Source organism: Echinops telfairi, unplaced genomic scaffold (assembly GCF_000313985.2).
Source record: "Echinops telfairi isolate 266 unplaced genomic scaffold, ASM31398v2 ScPeMD7_7468;HRSCAF=8506_0, whole genome shotgun sequence".
Taxonomy (NCBI): domain Eukaryota; kingdom Metazoa; phylum Chordata; class Mammalia; order Afrosoricida; family Tenrecidae; genus Echinops; species Echinops telfairi.
In genome coordinates, this window is record NW_022111369.1 from 29,207,525 (window position 1) to 29,227,139 (window position 19,615).

At 40.9% G+C, this 19,615-nt stretch overlaps 1 protein-coding gene and 1 pseudogene across 1 annotated transcript in view; both read left to right on the top strand.

Moving 5' to 3' along the window:
* Positions 1-19,615, top strand: part of FAM13A (family with sequence similarity 13 member A) — a 302,687-nt gene that overhangs the window by 69,287 nt on the left and 213,785 nt on the right. The window lies entirely within an intron of this gene.
* Positions 14,376-18,980, top strand: LOC105978664 (annotated as a pseudogene).

A 19,615-nucleotide genomic window follows, 5' to 3' on the forward strand; every position in this document is an offset into this window, starting at 1 on the left:
GTCCTATTACTCAGTAAATCCATAAAAATTGGCTTATAGTCTGGTAGCCCTTTCCCCATGTATATATTTTCTTTAAAATTTTATCAGTGTTATACTCTCTATACCCTTTAAATTCTGCTTTTTAATAAAACATTAAACTCTAAACATTTCTCATGTCATTTAATACCTTCAGTTTATTTCATTTTGGTTTGGTACAACCAGGCCTTTTAAAATGCAGCCACCCGGAAAATAAGCCTGCTGCATTCGGGGACGGATGCATACAGAACTTGGGTTTTCATTCCCTTGTGGGGAGTCCATAAGCAGAGTTGCTGCTGTCGTATTTTTATGGCTTAAAAACGCTGAGTGCAGAGAAAACCATTTTTTGAAATTGCAGTTTAAATGGAACTAAGAGTACTTATTTTGACCTGTTCCAGTTGAAGCTTTGAGGTAGGCAAGAGAGGGATTTCTTTGTAGGTTAAAAAGCCAAAATGGTATAGAATGATTTCAGACAAGTACGGGTTTTAAATTGAGCCATATTTTCCTCATTCAAAATTGTCAAGTATCACAGTTTCACATTTTTCAGTTTGATGATGGGTTCATATCTATTTTCCTAGTTCTGAATACACAAAATGTCCTATAGTTATTGAAGAAGACATTGCAGAGCCTCCATTAGAGTTCCGCTTGCTTTTTTTTTTTCCGTCCAGGTGTTGATTGCAACTTTATACTGAACCATGCAAAGTCATCCTTCAGATAGTGTATGTAAAATCAACCAAAAATCTATAGCCACCAAGTCAATTCCAACTCATAGATACCCTTAGAACTGCTCCCTGGTGTTTCTGAGACTTTATGGTAGGAGAAAGCCTCATCTTTCTCCTGTAGAGTGTATGGTGCATTTGAACTGTTGCCCTTTCTGTTAGCAGCTCAATGCATAATCCAATATGCCACTTAACTAAAAAATGCACTGCCATCAAGTGAATTCCAACTCGTAGTGACCCTATAGGACAGGATAGAAGTGCCTCTGTGGGTTTCTGAAACTATAATGCTTTGCTGGAGTAGAAAGCCTCATCTTTCTCCCAAGGAGCTGTTGGTGGTTTTGAACTGCTGACCTTGTGATTAGCAGCCCAATGTGTAATCCACTGCACCACCAGGACTCCTTATTGTATATGAAGGCTAAAGTGAAATTTATTACTTTAGTTAGTGTTAATGGCCCTGCTTCTGGGTTTGCTTCTAGACTAAAAAATAATTGGAAAAGATAGCTTTGTAGCTATAATTCACTCAAAAGGTGTTAATCGACAAACCTTAGATCCGTAAATGGTAGTTTAGTAAACGGATTACTGTTTTGTAATATATTTACAAAGAAATCAGCAACCAGTGATACTGAAAACTATAGCTTGTGATTCATATATATTTTTTCATTCTGTGAAGGAATAATATTCTTTGTTGCGTTACAAAGAGCAGTAGCATTGTCCAGGTTCTAGGGTTCATTTTCAGGCAGTGGAGGGCTTTGCCCCGTCATTGTAGTGCACTGTGTAATTCCTGCTGCTCCGGAGTGCGCCTCCGCCCTCCAGAGCTAAGTGGGCTTAGTGGAAGAACATTGCTGATAGGAACCAGAGTCAGAAGTTTCCTATCTTTCATAAAATAATCCCTTGAGTCTCTCAAGCTTGGAAAGAATGAAGCGCTCAAGCCAATAACGATCCTCTGGGTCATTAACATGACCCTTCATCAATTCCAAGTCCTTTACAAGTCGGTTATTTTTAAAGAAACTGCTCAACATGAAAACAATCTCGACATGCTAAGCTCTGCTTAAAAACAGAAAACAAAACCCTGATGAAAAACACATCAACATGAAACTGTGTAACACATTCCTCTCCAAACATGCTTTCAGAAACTTTCAGATTTGCTTTTTTAAAATCCCTCTTATCAATCTGAGAAGGAGGGTGGTAGACTCGATTTCATTTTACAGAGGTTGACTTGAGGCTTCCTGGTGCAGTCGTGTGTGTGTGTGTGTGTGTGTGTGTGTGTGTGTGTGTGTGTGTGTGTAGGAGGAGGTTAGTGAACGGCCACAGTTTCTACAATAGTTTAAGTGGGAAGACAAAGAATAGTCATTTGTCTTCTACTTCCTGCTCTGTTGTTTTCCACTGGGTCACATATTTTCTCAAGATAATGAACTGATGTTGTTTACTATGTTTTATCTTGTCAGTCCTGAGTTATTTGTTCGATTAGTGCCCTTTATTCTATCATTCACTTTGATTTGGCCTGTGTGTGTATAGTCATTTGGTATCAACCCAAATCATACCCTCTGTGCCCTCTGATTCCTAGTCACAGAGACCCTCCATAGAGCAGGGCAAACTGCTCCTGTGGGTTACCAGGACTGTTAACTCGTTACAGTGCTAGAAAGCCTCCTCTTTATCCTGAGTCAGTTTTAAAAATCGAGAAAAATATTTTAAATGAATACTCTTTGGGGAACACTCCAGAAACTTAAAAGTTACCACCATCTCATCAATCCTGACCCCTAGCTGTCTTATAGGACAAAGTAGTACTGTTCCATTTGGCTTCTGCGGTTTTAAATTTTCAGGAGGACAATATGTCTCATCTTTCTTCCATAGAGTGAGCTCTGGTGGCATAATTGGGCTACTAACTCCAAGGTCAGCAGTTTGAAACCACCAGCTGCTCCAATGGAGAAAGATCACTATAAGTTGGCATCAACTTGATGGCAGTGAGTGGGTTCTTCCATAAAGCTCCTGGTGGACACAAACCAATGACCTTGTGGTTAATAACTCAATGTGTAGCCCACTAGGGTTATTTCTTGGGGGAAAAGATGACTCAAGTTTTGCCAATTCTGATGTTCATTATGGATATTCTTATTTTCATTTCTCTAAAAAAAAGAAAATTCAACTGGGGAAAAAAGTGTTTTACTAATGCAGTTCAATGGCAGCCTGAAAGACTTCATATTGAAAAATAGTGCCGTATGTCTTGAATATAGCTAAATAGCACTTGACCTTTAAACCCTTTGCAGCAGCACCAAGTGATGACAAGCAGCAAACTTAACAGAGAGATAATAGAGATGAATGAGCGATGTCTATTAGCTATTTTCTCTTAAGACTATATATTGTAGTGTATATGTACATTCATATAGCAATCTACATAATTATTCTCTAACACCTTCCAAATACACAGAGCCCCGGTAGCAAAGTGGATTACATGTTGGGCTGCTAACCCCAAGGTCAGCAGTTTGAAACTAACAGTGGTCCTGAGGGGGAAAGATGAGGCTTTCTCCTCCCACAAAGATTTACAGTTTCAGAAACCCAGGGTCAGTTCGACCTGTCTGATAGGTTCATGTGAGGTTATATAGAGGTTGTCTTTCATCTCTCCAATGAGAGCCCTAGCAACCCTGTGCACAACAGAAACAAACACTGCAAGGTTGAGTTATCCTCACAATTGTTCATACGCCTGAGCTTATTGTTGCAGCCACTGTTTCAACCCATCTGTGTAGGAGGGGCTTCTTCTCACCACTAACCCGCCACTTTACTAAGCCTGATATCCTTCTCCAGGGACTGATCTCTCTTGAGAACATGTCCAAAGTATATAAGGTGAAGTCTTCCCATCCTTGCCACTAAAGACCACTCTGGCTATACTTCTTCCAAGACAGATCACTTTGTCCTTTTAGTGTCCACGGTACTCTCAATATTCTTCTCCAGCACCACCCTTCAAATGCATTGATTGTTCATCTGTCTTCCTTATTCAGTGTCTAACTGTCACATGCATATGTGGCCATTGACATCACCATGGCTTGGGTCAGGCACACCTTAGTCCTCAAAGTAATAGCCAGGCTTTTCAATACTCTCTAGAGGTCTTGTGCTGTAGTGCCCTAAGGCAGCCGTCCTCAACCTGTGGGTCACGACCCTTTTGAGGATCAAATGACCCTTTCACAGGGGTCTGCTGATTCATAGCAGTAGCAAAATTAGAGTGATGAAGTAGCAACAAAAATAATGTTATGGTTGGGGGGGTCACCACAACATGAGGAACTGTACTAAAGGGTCGCGGCAGTAAGAAGGTTGAGAACCACTGCCCTAAGGCAATGTATTTTCTGATCTCTTGGCTGCTACTTGCATGAGCATTGATGGGGGACACAAATCCTTGACAACTTCAACCTTTTCTCCGTTTTCATGATGTCATTGATCCAGTTGTGAGGATCTGGGTCTTCCTTTCATTGAGTCATAATCCTTACTGAAACCTGCAGTCCATGACCTTCATCAGCACATGTTCCAAGTCCTCCTCACTTTCAGCAAACAAAGTTGTGTTGTCTGCATATTGCAGGTTGTTCATTACCCTTCCTCCGATGCTGATGCCACAGTCTTCTTCATATGATCCTGCTTTCTCTACATTCATATTAAACAAACATGGTGAGAGGATACAACCTGATGCACACATTTCCTGATTTTAAGCTATGTAGCATTTCCTTGTTTTATTCTAACTGCCTCTTGATCTATATAGAAGTTCCACATAAGCACAATGAAGTATTCTGGAATTCTCGTTCTTCCCAAGGTACTCCTTAGTTTAATATGTCCACATGGTCAAATGCCTTTGCATAGATTACTGTAGAGGATGAAACTTGGGGGAATGATTTTACTCTCGCTTCTATTAAGGAGCAATTGTGGGATGGTGGGTTAAGTGTTGGTCTGCTAACTGAAAGGTTGTCCATTCAAACCCATCCTAGAGAAAGACAGGTTGTCGCTTCTCTCCAGATTTACAGGGACAGAGACCTGCAGGCGTAGCTCTACTCTGTCTCGCAGAATTGTTATAAGCTGGAATGAGAACGGTGTCTCTTTTCCCATTTAACCACCTTTATAATTGTATGCAAATCAGTTCTTCAAAATCTTCATTTTCTATTAGATATATATTAATATTTTTTCAGAATTAGGATTTAGTATATGATTTTTTTCTGTGGTTCTTATTATTTATTTGGTAAATGCATTGTTACCAGATGTTTCTGGACATATGCAAGGTAAAGGGGTGGAAATGGGTAGTTGATAAGAGTGTATTGAAAATGATTTCTCAAATACTTATTAAACTACAGTTAAGTGTGGCAATGAAGTTGAGAATACAGCTCCTCATCATGTTAATATATACATTTTTGTGTCAGGAAAGTGGTTTTTGTTTCACACAAACGCAGTTGAGGAAGAACTCTCTTTTTTTTTTTTTAAACATTTTATTAGGGGCTCATACAACTGTTAACGCAATCCATATGCACATCAATTGTGTAAAGCGCATTTGTACATCATTCTCAAAACATTTTCTCTCCACTTAAACCCCCGACATTAGGTCCTCATTTTCCCCTCCCTCCCCACTCCCCCCTCCCTCATGAGCCCTTGATAGTTTAGAAATTGGTATTTTGCACTCTCTTTTTTAATGCACTCTTCACCCACGAAGTTCTTATTATCTCTTCTTTGGCTTATCTTTAATAACTTCTTAAATATTTCCCCTTCTTTGGCCTCACCAGTTCTAACTATAATTCACCTAGTTGCTAAAACTAGGCATCAATGAGATCCAATCTCTTTACTCTGTGCCAAGCCAGAGATCGTTTTTTTTCTGTACCATTGTACTCAAAGCCTTTTTTATTTGATCCATTGTTTCTTGAGTACCCTTATGTATTCCCACCACCTGGCCTACAGAGATGTGCACCTGTAGTCCGAGTAGAGGACACGCTGGGGGCTGACCTGCAGCTTGGGTGTCATATGTTCCTGTTTTCTGCTTGAAGACCAGGTTAGATCTCCAAGAGAATTGCATCTGGAAGAATGTCTGTCCCGTCTGACTGAAAGCAGCAGGCAGGCAATTAGAGGAAGATAAGCTATGTCGTGTCCCCAAGCAAACATATAGCTAGCTAGCTAGGTGGATGGATAGATGGGTAGATAGATAAAATTTCTAGAAAATGGGAACTAGAGCAAGATGAAGGAGAATAAAACTGAGAAAGGTATCTCTGGATTTGGGGATTTAGGAATCCTTTGAACCAGTATTTCTAGACATATAATAACACTTCGTGCTGTTTCCAAAGAACAAGTTTCTGAATAGCTCTCACTATGAAAACAAGAGAAGCAGAACGCTACAAGACACACCGGCTCTATATCTGGGTCTGGAAAAGAAACCTCTGTTTCTAGAGTTAGTACCCATTAGTAATCATTTTAAGATGCATTAATAGATATGACGGCTAGCTGGGTGTTTAATCTTCTTATTCAGACATTAATTTTTTAGCAAACGTTTAAGTCTTCATTTAATGTATTATATTTACTCTTAGCTTTTTAAATTAGAGAACAAGAGGGAAAATGAAGGCTTATTTTCTGACTTAGATTTCTGATGTTGAATTCTAATGATGAGGACTGGATTTTTTGAGAATTCTCAAGAATTTGTGATTAAACATTAAATAACATGTTTGCTCTATACATAGTTCCTTGGAGTATTTTTATGTTCGATTTGGCGCAGGTAGAAGGTTAAGTCATTGCAGTTGCTAAATAATCAAGGATTATAAATAGAAACAGGGAGCCCATTTATTACTGAAATCCTTGTTTTAGATGATATCTTGTACTTAGTGCTGGCAATCAGGATATACATATATATTTATCCCTCTTAATGTTGTCTTCAGGTTCAGTGCATGACTGCTCATCCCAAAGTCAGCAATTTGAACCTATCAACCACTTCACAGGAGAGACAACCTGGCAATCTGTTCTGGTAAACCCTACAACCTGGGAGACACCATGGGGAGCTTCTGCTCGGTCCCATGGTGTTGCCGTGAGTCAGACTCACGCGATGGCACAGATAATGACCCTGGGGTGAAGGCTGTAAATCTTTATGGCAGCAGGCTGCTTCACCCTGCTCCCACGGAGAACAGCTGGTGAACAGCCTTTCGGCTCGCAGTCCAGTGTTTCACCCACTGTGCCATCATGTGGCTTGGCCATGCCAACGAGACATGTACTGACCGATGAAGGCAGGGACACGAACAGCAGCTGCACGCTAATGTTCCTCACGGCACTTCTTACAGTCGCCAAAAAGGTAGAAGCAACTTCCGTGTCCATCAACAGACGAATATTCAGATACACAAAAGGTAGTGGATGCATACAATGAAATACCATTTGGCCATAAAGGGAAAAGAAGTCTCGATGCATGAGAACTGTATGGATAAACCTTGAAAACATCCTACTGGCACACAATCTCATGTATATGAAATAGATACATACAGAAGAGTTTTGAGTGCTTCTGAGAGGTAGAACGGAAGAGAAAAGGGGGAATGGTTACGTACGAGACACTGAGTTAATATTAATGGTGGTGGCAATGAGGGGCTGTGGATTCCCCAGGATCACATCCTGAGAAGTGGGAGAGGTCCCACTCCATATCCAGTGCTGCTTCGGTCACCTTGCAGCCATCTCTGTCTTCTATCACCATTCTATTAGCCCACCTCAAACGCAGTCCGTGGTCTTGTTCCAACTCTACTCAAACCCTGATGTTGCCAAGTGTGACTGGCAGACAAGACCATTCTCAGTCTGCCTCCATCCAATAGGTGCTGTGATTCCTACCTGGAAGCTTCGGGTCCCATGGTGTCTCCACTTACATACTTTGTGCACACCTTTCTTCAAGGTGCCTTCATTTTCCTGTTCCCGAATTTTACCTGAATTTTAGGCATTTCTCTGGTAGCCCTCCCATAGAGGCAAATTGTTTTCCAGCATCCCCGAGAGGCTTCTCCTCACGTCTGTCCACTCCATCCTATGTTGGCAAACAGTCTAGGTCTGGGACGAAAAGACCAGGCAGAGGGTGGGGGATGGGAGTTCTATCTTTGCCATTTGAAACTGTGGCACTTGGACGAGGAGTAGGTCGTTCTGATCCACACTTTCCATATACGTAACACGGACATGATGCAAAGTAACTCAGAGGCTTATTGTCAGCATGAAATCAAATGAGCAATGGGGAAACTCGTGAGTTTCTACTCTCATGAAAAAGGTGTAGCGTTCAATTATATGGCCTCCTGGGAGCAGTCTTCATATGGCTAACATTGTGATTTAATTGTATCATGTGTATTTCATCTCCCCTCAGTATATATATATAATTTCTTTAGTGGAAGTGGCTAATTATATATTTTTATGTCCCTAATTCTACTCCCACAAAGAGTTCCAGCCTCAGAAACTCATGGGGGCAGTTCTACCCTGTCCCACGGGGTCTCTCTTTTTTTTTTCCCCCTTCTATTTTATTTATTTATTTATTTTTGTTATTTTTTTATTTTTAAACATTTTATTAGGGGCTCATACAACTGTTATCGCAATCCATACACACATCAATTGTGTGAAGCGCATTTGTGCATCATTCTCAAAACATTTTCTCTCCATTAAAACCCCCGACATTAGGTCCTCATTTTTCCCCTCCCTCCCCACTCCCCCCTCCCTCATGAGTCCTTGATAGTTTATAAATGGGTATTTTGTCATATCTTGCCCTGTCCGACGTCTCCCTTCACCCACTTTTCGGTTGTCTGTCCCCCAGAGAGGGGGTCACTGTGTGATGGCATTGGCGCAATGACAGTGAGTTTGGTTGGGCTTGCTTTTCCTTCCTTGCTTGATCATCGTTAATGTTACGGGTATTTTTGTTGAATAACTGAATAAACGACTGCATGAGGATCACAGGTACAATATGTACCAGTTGATTCTTAAAATACAAAAGGCACCAATATTCTGGAGTTTGGATATCCTTTTTTAATATATAAAATGAGAAGGTCAACAACATGAAAGAAACAATATTAAAAATTATAATTAAGGGGAAACGGGGCAAGAACCTACAAAATACTCTTATAAATTATTAAATCAGTGATTCATGTTTATTATTCTCGCAGGCATGTAGGGCAGGAGAAAAGATTTAGAGCAGCGGTTCTCAACCTGTGGGTCACAACCCCTTTGGGGGTTGAATGACCCTTTCACGGGGTCACCCAATTCATAACAGTAGCAAAATTATAGTTATGAAGTAGCAACAAAAATACTTTTATGGTTGGGGGGTCACCCCAACATGAGGAACTGTATTAAAGGGTGGCGGCATTAGGAAGGTTGGGAACCACAGATTTAGAGGAACTACCAGGTATACTGAATGGGAAACAAAATGTTCCATTGTAGAGTATGCCACTTTACTCTATCCCCTCTTCAAAGCTTGACTCTAGGTCAGGCTATGTGCAGTCAGAAAGCTTTTCTCAGAGAGCCAACCTTACCTTGCTAGTATTGTTATACTTGTTGGACACAGAAAAGATCACTGACGGAGACGGCACAAATGGAATGGAAGAAGAATGTACTGGGAAACAAGTGCCAGGAATCCTCCTGGTGTTGAGCGTTGCTCATTGGGCTACCACCTGCAAGGTAAGCAGTTCAAACCACCTTCTGCTCCAAGGGAGAAAGAGGAGGCTTTCTACTCTAGTAAAACAGTGGGGGGATACAGCCAATTCTTTTTAAATAAATAATTTTATTGGGGGCTCCTACAGCTCTTATAACAATCCATATAGCAATTGTATCAAGCACATCTGTACATGTTGCCATCATCATTTTCAAAACATTTTCTACTTGAGCCCTTGTTATCAGCTCCTCTTTTTCCCTGCTTCCCCCACACTCTCATCCTTGTGAAACCTTGATAAATAATTGTTATTTTCATATCTTATACCATTCTCTGTCTCCCTTTATCCACGCTTCTGTTGTTCATCCCCTTGAGGTCAGGAGGGAAGGGTGTTATAAGTTGATCATTGCAATGGGTTCCCCCTTTCTTCCTTCTCCCTACCCTCATGGTATCTCTACTCCCATTACTGTTCCTGAGGGGTTATTTGTCCTGGGTTCCACATGTTGAAAGCTCTTTCATGTACCAGTGTACATGTTCCAGTCTAGCTATATTTGTATGATAGAACTGGGGTCATGATAGTGGAGGTGAGGAGGAAGCATTAAAGAACTGGAGGAATGTGTGTGTTTCGTAGGTGCTATATTGCACCCTGGCTGGCTAGTCCAGGAGATGTGAGGAGATGTCCAATGGTCTACAGATGGGCTTTGAGTCTCCACTCTGCACCCCCTTATTCACATTGATATGATTGTTTGTTTTGGGTCTTCTGACGCCTGATAACTGATCCCACTGACACCTCATGATCACATTGGCTCCTGTGCTTCTTCCATGTAGGCGTTGTTGCTTCCCTGCTGGATGGCCGCTTGTTTACCTTCAAGCCTTTAAGACCCCAGACGCTATATCTTTTGATAGCTGAGCATCATCAGCTTTCTTCACCATATTGGCTTATGTATGATTTTTACCTCAGCGTCGTGTTGGGAAGGTGAGCATCTCAGAATGCCAGATTATTAGAACAAAGTGTTCTTGCATTGAGGGAGTACTTGAGTAGAGGCCCAATATCTACTCTTTCCCCAAAAATAAGACACTGTCTTATATTTATTTTTCCTCAAGAAGACACACTGTCTTATTTTCAGGGGATGTCTTATTTTGATTAAGTATGGCACAACCATCTACATTGTTTCAAATCTGGAACATAGACCCACAGTGCTGAGTCAAATGGCAGCCACCGCTTTCCTCCTTCCCCTGAGGACACACGATACCTGCAGCAGAGCGTCCTGCTCCTCACGTCACCGGGGAGACTGTGACTCTCACCGTCCATGTCTCCCTCGATGCCTCAGCTTGCAGCACGCACAGAAGGACAGGACCTGACAGGGGAGCAGACCTTGTGGATGGGGCTGCCCGCCCCTCTCCGGTCCCCTCCGAGATAGTAGCTGTATCGACGGGGCAGAGGAGAAGGGTGGCCTTGCTTTGTGACCGCTCTGCGCTGGTGCGCTGCAGAGCCAGGCCTATCACTGCGTCTTATGTCGGGGGATGGCTTATATTGCGCAACTGCTTAGAAATCCTGCTGCGGCTTATTTTATGGGTATGCCTTGTTTTCGGAGAAACACGGTATCTGCTACCTTAATGCTTAACATATAAATATATGTACATAGACCTATATCCCTATCATTATATATTGATATAATTATATATATACATGCCTATATTTATACATTTTTTATGTGCCTCCTAGTTCTTTCCTCTATTTCTTTTTACTTTCCTCCTGTCCCACTGTCATGTTTGACTTTCATTCAGCTCTCAATAATTCTTCTTAACTACACTGCACTTGATCAAACCCCACCAGGAATTGTATGCCCTTCTCACCATTGATTTTAGATCTCTTGTTATTCCCTTGTCCCTGAGTTTGTTGTCAGCCAATTTTTTGTTGAGTTTGGCAAACAGGTTGTTAAAATGGCACTTGTAATCAAGGTTCTTGCTAAGGTGGGGTCTGGGCAGCTGCCCAATATGGAAATCACAAATTTCCATTCCTTACTCTTTTTTTAATGCTCATCTGTGCAATGACGCATTCTAAGGGCCCATAGTAATGGCTATTACAACCATAAGTATAAAAAATTAGACAAAACTGTGTTGGTAATATGCATTTGTCTTGTAAAAGTCATTGTATTTTTGATGAAATACTACATTTTTATCCCTCGCATTTGCTACTTCAGTAAACAAACATATACCGTACAGAGAAAGAGTGCCAAACAGCCAGAGGAAGACATCCTGTCCTTTGTTCAGCTTTGTGTTCTGTCCCAGATTCCCACAAGATAGTGTGCGTGAATTATGCAATTGCTGAAAGGGTTCAAAGGGCGAAACACGTTGTCAGAACAATGGCTCTCAGTTCAGCAGAAATAGAGAGATTTTTCAAAGATGAACATAACATGTTCCGAGAAGGCAAGTTGCTGTTTCTAATATATCAAACACCTTGATATATTAGACAATGACTATTCTCTAATTGACCTACCTCTAAAGGAATGGGATCCTACTCCTACAAGGAAAAGATGGTTAAGGGTAAATCACATCGCTGATGATACGGTGATAAAAGTGAGGAATATTGCAAGTGAGGGTGTCAATCAAGAAGCAAAATTGAAATATCTTAAATAACAACTTTATTATTTTTGTCAGATATTATTCAATATTTTTTCATTAATTGAAAACTCAGAGCATTAGCTAGTTTTGTGTATTTCTTTTATTTTTAAGTATCAACTGTATGATATAATAAACTCCTTTGTGGTATATAACTTTTTTATATTTACAGTGGTCACTAGGGCACCAAATGGCTTCCTAAGTTATCGGAGTCACACTGTGGAGTAGAGCTTTACAGGCTCAGAAACCCAGAGCAGCAGCTCCACCATGTCTCAGTGAGCGTGACTGTGTGAGTGTGAGGAAGAAGGGATATTCCTGGTCCTGAATCTTCGCAATCTGTGTGGTACAAAGGTTAAGCTTTGAAAGGCGTTTCCTGGTTGAGCAGACAGAAGAGAAACAGCTTGTTATCCAAGAGGTGACCTTTGCTTATACGCGGATGATGTGGCAAGGAGTGGAATGCAATTCTAACAACTAGTGTCTGAGGACCTGATGCCAGTGCTCTTTGTCAAAGAGAATGCAGATAGTTAGTTCTTATTATTTGGTCACTTGAACTGGAGACTTGATTTCATATTTCCACCCTTAGTCAACAAACCTTCAGTCCACAAGTTCTTCGTAGCTCCTGGGCATTATGACATGTTCTCTGTGGAAAGGAATAAACAGGCAAAGCAAGAATGGTAGTGGACTGTTATTGTGAAGGTGAACATAGATATCCATGCACCTCCACAGCCTTTCAGCCGATCCCATCCAGGTGACATCACTAGATACTGTTTAGGGGATGTGAAACTGAAAACCCCTGCCATCGAGGCAAGTCATACGCCTGATAACAACTAAGTTCCCACCGTGCATTGTCTCCCAAAGGATTTCTCTCCATCCCCTCCTCGTTTCCCACCCCATACCCATGCTGGGGAGATGCAACTGTTCATTCGAACGTGGTGCGTTTGTTCCCCTTAAAAGGATGATGGCGGCATATGTACTAATGTGCTTGACACATGGATGAATGTATGGATTGTGATGGCAGATGTAAGGGCCCCCAATAAAAGTATTTAATAATAATAATAAAAGAAGTTAAACACACACATAAACTATGAATCAGTTATTCTACTTTTAGGCAAATATCCAAGAGAAATGCAAGCCTTTGTTTATACAAAGACCTGGATAAGAATGTTCATAACAACTATATTAGTAATAGCCAAAATCTTGATATAATTCAAATGTTCATCAGAAGTCCTTGGAAAAACACAGGTGTTATATCCCGAGAATTGAATAGTGCTCAGCACAAAAAGGAATAGATTATTGTTACTTAAAACAACATGTAAAAAAACACAACAAAAAAGCATGTATTGCTTTCAAAAGAATTATGCCTGATGAAAGAGGGTAACCCCCAAATACGCAAATGAACTGATTCCATTTAATGCAACCTAAGTAATGACACAGAAGCAGAGTGTTGGGACAGTGTGATTGAGAAGAACGGGAGGGAAGAAGCTCGTGCGAGAGGAAGCATGTGGCGGTGACTGACGTGCTCACCATATTGATTGTTTCACATGCACATTCATATGTACAAATCAATCAAGTTGCATACTATAAACGTGTGCAGTTAAGTATAAATTAGGTACATATATGTAGTGTATTAAGTATATACATATGTATTAATGGACTTCTCTGTTATTTTTAACTGATGAGTATAAAGGTACCTCGGAGATATTACAAGTTTAGTTCCAGGCCACTATAATAAAGCAAATTTAATGATAAAGAAAAATTATGATGCTTATCCCACTGATATCTCTTCACATTGTTTTGCTTAGCCTCTCTTTTGTGTTACAAGTCAGATGGTCTCATTTCTGTGTATCTAATTTCTATGACAAGCAAAGATAACACTCTTCCTTTAAGCTTTATCCCACAAAGGGCTTTGTATAAATTAAATAAATATGGAGATTGACAAGTTCATAGCTAACTCTCTACAATAGTCAAAGTGTTGAGCATACAGCTGACTAATAAAAGCTTTAATATGAGTAAAGGAATTTGGCGTATTTCTCAATTGGACATGATCCCACAAAACATACTATTGTTATTGAGAAAAGTAGACAAGAATCATGTATGAGTGGATGGGATTGTGATTTTCTCTTCCCTAACCCTTTTATATTGAGCAAATCTCATTTGGCAAGTACCATGGGGTGGTATTAATTTTCCAAAGTCACTTCCAACTCATGGTGACCATGCATGTGAGAATAGAACTGCTCCACTGGGCTCCCAAGGCTGCGAGCTTCCTTGTCAGAAAGACAAGGAAGACATGTTCCCTGCCCTCAGCCAGCTTTTATGGAAGCAGAAAGACACCAAGCTTTGATGACTTCATCCTTCACTGTAACTCCAGAAGCCACAGTGCCACATCAAAGTTTCTAATGAGAGCTGTTATCATTAATGATAATGATATGAAAGTAATAAAATCATCTACACAAAGGAGATCAAAAAATAAGAAAGCAGTTGTCTTCTGTTTAAGCCATCACTTAACAACATCGCAAAAGACAAATCATTATAGAGGAAGCAAAACAGATCTTGGTGAGTGACATTGGTATACTGGTTACACATCTTTTGTGAAGTTGCTTCCTCTGAATGATTGCCCATACACTTTGTACGTCGCCACATACAAAACGGAAGTATTAAGAAAGAAGACCTAGTATTTATATTCTGGGCTCTTGAAAGTGCACCTTTAAAAAGCAAGATCATTTATGCTAGCTCTAAAGATGCAATTAAAAAGAAGCATATAGGTAAGGTATTAAACCTGAGTGGCAAGTTAATGGCTCGGATGATATGGACCGCTCCACCCTTGGAGAGAAGTTGGGAGGCAATGTTGAGTTTCACTTGAAGGAAACCCCTTGTAAAATGACAGTCAGGTGCCAGTTGGCTCCTAAGGGGCTTTCATTTCCCCAGTCCAGGCCATTGGAATAGCATTAGGGTTCTTTTTTTTTTTTTCTCACCTCCCCTCTGGTCCTTTCAACACTTGAATTAAGGGGATGCCATTCATTTAAGCAGCCTATCAGTGTTTACCATTAGACAGTTACAACTGTTGCTTTTATTTCGCACCCAAGAAATGCCCAAACAACTACAACTGGTTAGATGACTCCCCTGCAGCAAGCACCACAGTGAAGGTGGTTGCCAATGTGAATAGCTTAGAATACTGTAAAGAATAAGCTAACTGAATACCTTAAAAAGTGTTATCCACTGGTCAGCTGGTAAACTTTATTCAGTATTATTATTTTTTTTAATCAATTTGTTGGGGCTCATAAAATTCATCACAATACATACATCAATTGTGTAAAACACATCTATACATTTGTTGCCCTCATCATTCCCAAAATTATTCAGTATTATTTATAGTTGCACTTGGTTGCAATTCTGTGAAACTCAAACATTCATACACCTCACCTGCCCTGGGAAGCCTATTTTTGCAGAATGGCAGCACAGATGAAACACTATGCATTGAACCCACTTTTTTTTGTTGATTTGTAATGAGTCCTCGGCCGCAAAAGGAATGCCAGCTAGTTGCAGATACTGTGTCATCGACTTGTCCTGGCACCTCAGTGTCCAGTCCTGTTGCCTGCATTGCCTATCCCTGTCCAAGAAATCACTGTGATTTTTTGATTTTCCATTCAGTGTGCACTGAGTACGTTTACAAGTTTTAGGTGCACCATGTGATATTGCAACACTAAAGAATAGTTTGACTATCAGTCCTGATGGCAATTTCTGTAAACAGCCTTAAATAGAACATTGTTTTTGAGTTCAGACTCCTCACCTCACAAAAATGGCCACATTGCAATGAAAATTGTGGCCTATTACAGAAAAAACAAACAAACCAGAGTCTCCGAAACTCACCAGGGCAGTCTACCCGGTCCTATAGAATCGCTGTGGGTTAGAATTCACTCAATAGCAGTGAGTTTGGTTGGGGTTTTAGGACGGAGTAGAACTGATGCCCCCGGGATTCCAAAGCTTGAACTTCACAGGAGCAAACTGCCACGTGTTTCACCTGCAGACAGCCTCGGGGCTTCAAACCACAGCCAGGAAGCCAAGTGTTGAGGTACACAATCCTAATAAGAAGAATAGCGGCTCCCACCAGGTTTAACGCGTTCTAATGAGTCTTGTATAACTTTATGCAAATGGTTCTGAATTCTGTATTTTGATGGAAAATTTTTTCTTTGTGGTTCATTGGAACAAGTATTAATGCAATTTCTTATAATGTATACTAGAATATGTTGGATAGATGACAAATAATACAAATATGTAGTAAAATATCAGGTATTCAACTTTAGTTGAACCCATGCCTTAGAATACTAATAAAGTAGACAATAGATAACATGAAGAATAAAATAAATGGCTTTCTGTTGGCTGTGCTGAGTGAGGGATAGCTGGGCCTGAAGCGGAAGCATGAGCCATGCCCTCCAGCGCTGTAATTCCTTGGCCTTTACAGGAACCAGGCCAGAAGTGACAGGTGAAAGAAAACTCTTTTGGTTTCTGGTCCCAATGCTTGGCATGCATGATCTTATCAAAGAAAGCATTTCATCAAAATACAGAGTTCAGAACCATTTGCTTAGGGTTATATAAGACTCAATAGAATTGACATATAGTAGACTCTCAATGCCTATCTTTCATTGTTTTATTTTATTTATGACTAGTGTTGAAAACATTGGAATATCAACTATTTTTAGTTTTCTATAATTTTAAAATTTATATTCGTATCAGTTGTATAAAAACCAAACTCACTGTCACTGAGTTAATTCCAGCTCACAGGGACCCTATGGGGCAGGGTAGAACTACTGCTGTGGGTTCCCAAGACGGTAACATTTTATGGGACTAGAAAGCCTCATCTTTATCCTGGGAGGTGCTAGTCGTTTCAAACAGCTGACCTCGTGGTTAGCAGCCTGACACATAATCCACTATGCCACCAGGGTTCCTTGTTCTTTGCGCACACCATAATTCATATGCATAGTTTTTTCTAGTCTTATTTTTGCACTGTATAGTTTTCACATGCAATTCAGGCAAATAGTTTGGCAAAAAAAAATGAGACAAAAAGTATAGTTTTGACAAATTGAGGCAAATGAAAAGCACCATGGCTTAGGCCTTAGATCTCAAAACTTAGATCTCAAAATGACACCTTCACTCTTGGCACTTCAGCTGCGCTGTTTGCCATACATTTTCCCAGTGAACATTGTTTGATTTTTAGGCTGCCAATTCCATGAGCATTGATTGTGCATTTAAGCAAAATGAAATCCCTAACAGCATCAGTGTTTTCTCCATTTATCACGATGTCTATTCGTGAAATTGTGACCGGTTTGACTGGTTTTATTTTAGTTGTACTAGTGATGTTGAATATTTTGAATATTAACCATTTGTAGTTTTCTACCATACATTTTTTTCCTCTATCTTCTTACCTGTCATACCAACATCAAACTCACTGCCCTTGAGTCAATTCCAATCCCTAGCAACCCTGTAGGACAGGGTGGGGTGGGGAGGGGGGGACTGTGGGTTTCCAAGACTCTGTACAGGAGCAGAAAGCATCCGCTTCCTCCGGCAGGGTGACTTGTGGTTTCAAACGCAGACCTTGCAGTTAGCACTCCACGGCATGCAACCCACAATGCACAGGAGGCGCCTCTGTCTGTCATCTATGATGTAAATATGATTATTTCCTACTTGATTTCATTTTTGATTTTGTGTGTGATTGCTTTTCTAGATAAGGATTTACTTTTATTGAGATACAGTTATATAATAAAATTTCACATAACACTAAATTTACTGAACTGTGCAATGTGTTGGTGTTCAGTATATCACAAAGCTGATGTTGTTCATCTTCGCAGCTCGCTCTCTCTCTCTCTGTAAAAGACACTGTGTTTCTCAGGGCTGGTGAGTAATGCAGCGTTTATTACTATAGTCAGCACAAGGTCTAAAATACCCTTAGTATTGGCTGCTCAATTGTAAAAGGAAATAAGATGCTTGGGAGATTTGGGGAGGAAGGAAGAAAGGGAGGGAGGGGGGAAGGAAAGGAAAAGTAGATAGATAGATTTTGTTTGTAGTCATTTAGAAAAAAGCCCATTAAGGTCAAATGGCTAATTATTGGAAGAGCACTAACCCAGAATTAGTCTATACTGTATATATATATATATATACACACACACACACATACATACATACATATACATTAATTAAAATATCCTTTTATTGGGGGCTCTTACAACCCTTAGAACAATTCAAACATCAATTGTATCAAGCATATTTGTACATATGTTGCCATCATTATTTTCTAAACATTTACTTTCTATTGAGCCCTTAATATCAGCTCCTCTTTTTTCCCCTCCCTGCCCCCATCCCCACCTTGTGACCCCTTGATAAATTATTATTATTTTCATATCTTACACCTACCACTGTCTCCCTTTACCCACAGTTTCTATTATTTGTCCCCCTGGCAGGGGGATGGGGTTATGTGTCAGATCAGTGCGATCGGTTCCCCCTTCCTCCCCTCTTCTCCCCATCTTACCCCTACCCTCCTGGTATCGCTACTCCCATTCCTGTTCCTGGATTCCCTGTGTCCTGAGCTCTTATCTCTTATCTGTACCTGTGCACACATACTTCATGCAATTAGAATTTAATAGGAGTCCAGTTTGGAGTCTATGTTAGTGATTGAAATGTATTCAACACTTAACTGTTTTCCCAATGTTTTAGGTAGCCCCAAATGTGATCGTTTTATCCTCTTCACACTGTTTCGAGTTTCTTTGTGGTCCCTGTGCTTGGTGACTGCTCAGCCGATGTCCCTCATCTTTGCAGCCCTCTCTCTGTGGAAGGTGCTGGTGAGCAGTGGCCCCAGATGGCAGCAGTTAGCACCGGAGTCAGTGCAAGGTCGAAAACAGCCTGCCTCTGCAGACTGCTCGGTTGTCACAGGAAAGAAGGTGCCAGAGAGACCTGTGCGGCAGGATCTCTCCCATGTGGTAGACAGCAGTCAGAAACCAGTAACAAAGAAAACCATTTGCGCAGCAGCCATTCCAGCATGAGGCAGCCCGGTACGTCCTGAGGCGGACCGTGGTCAGGGATTGTTAGGGCTGTGGCCTTTCCCAGAAGCACCTTTGGATGGTTTCGAACCACCAACCTTTCCGAGGGCCATTTAGTACTTTGGCCTTTGTGCCACCTACGGACCCAGGAAGGTGGCCACTAGCTTGCAGTGACATCCTGGTGGGCTTTGTGTTATTTGCTTGGAGTGCTGGGTGAAGGCCCAGCAGAAGGCAGTGCTGTTAGCTGTGTCTCCTGACTTAAGCACCACCCACGCCTGGGGCTTTTCCTGGTACTTATTCCTTCCCAGAGCCAGGGACCAGCAAACCGCCCACAAAAAGTGTGTGTGCTTTTTAACTTGGGTGACCTACTTTGTGCTCTCTGTGCGTTTCTTATGGACATAAAAAATAAAATAAAATTCATTGCCGTCTAGTCAATGCTGATTCATCGGGACCCTGTAGACAGGGTAGAAGTGCCACGTCGGTTTCTGAGACTGACGTTGACGGGAGTAGAAAGCACTGTCCTCCTCCGGCTCATATAGACATATATGAATCTATACTCATATAGACATATACGAATCTATACTCATAGACATATACGAATCTATACTCATATAGACATATACGAATCTATACTCATA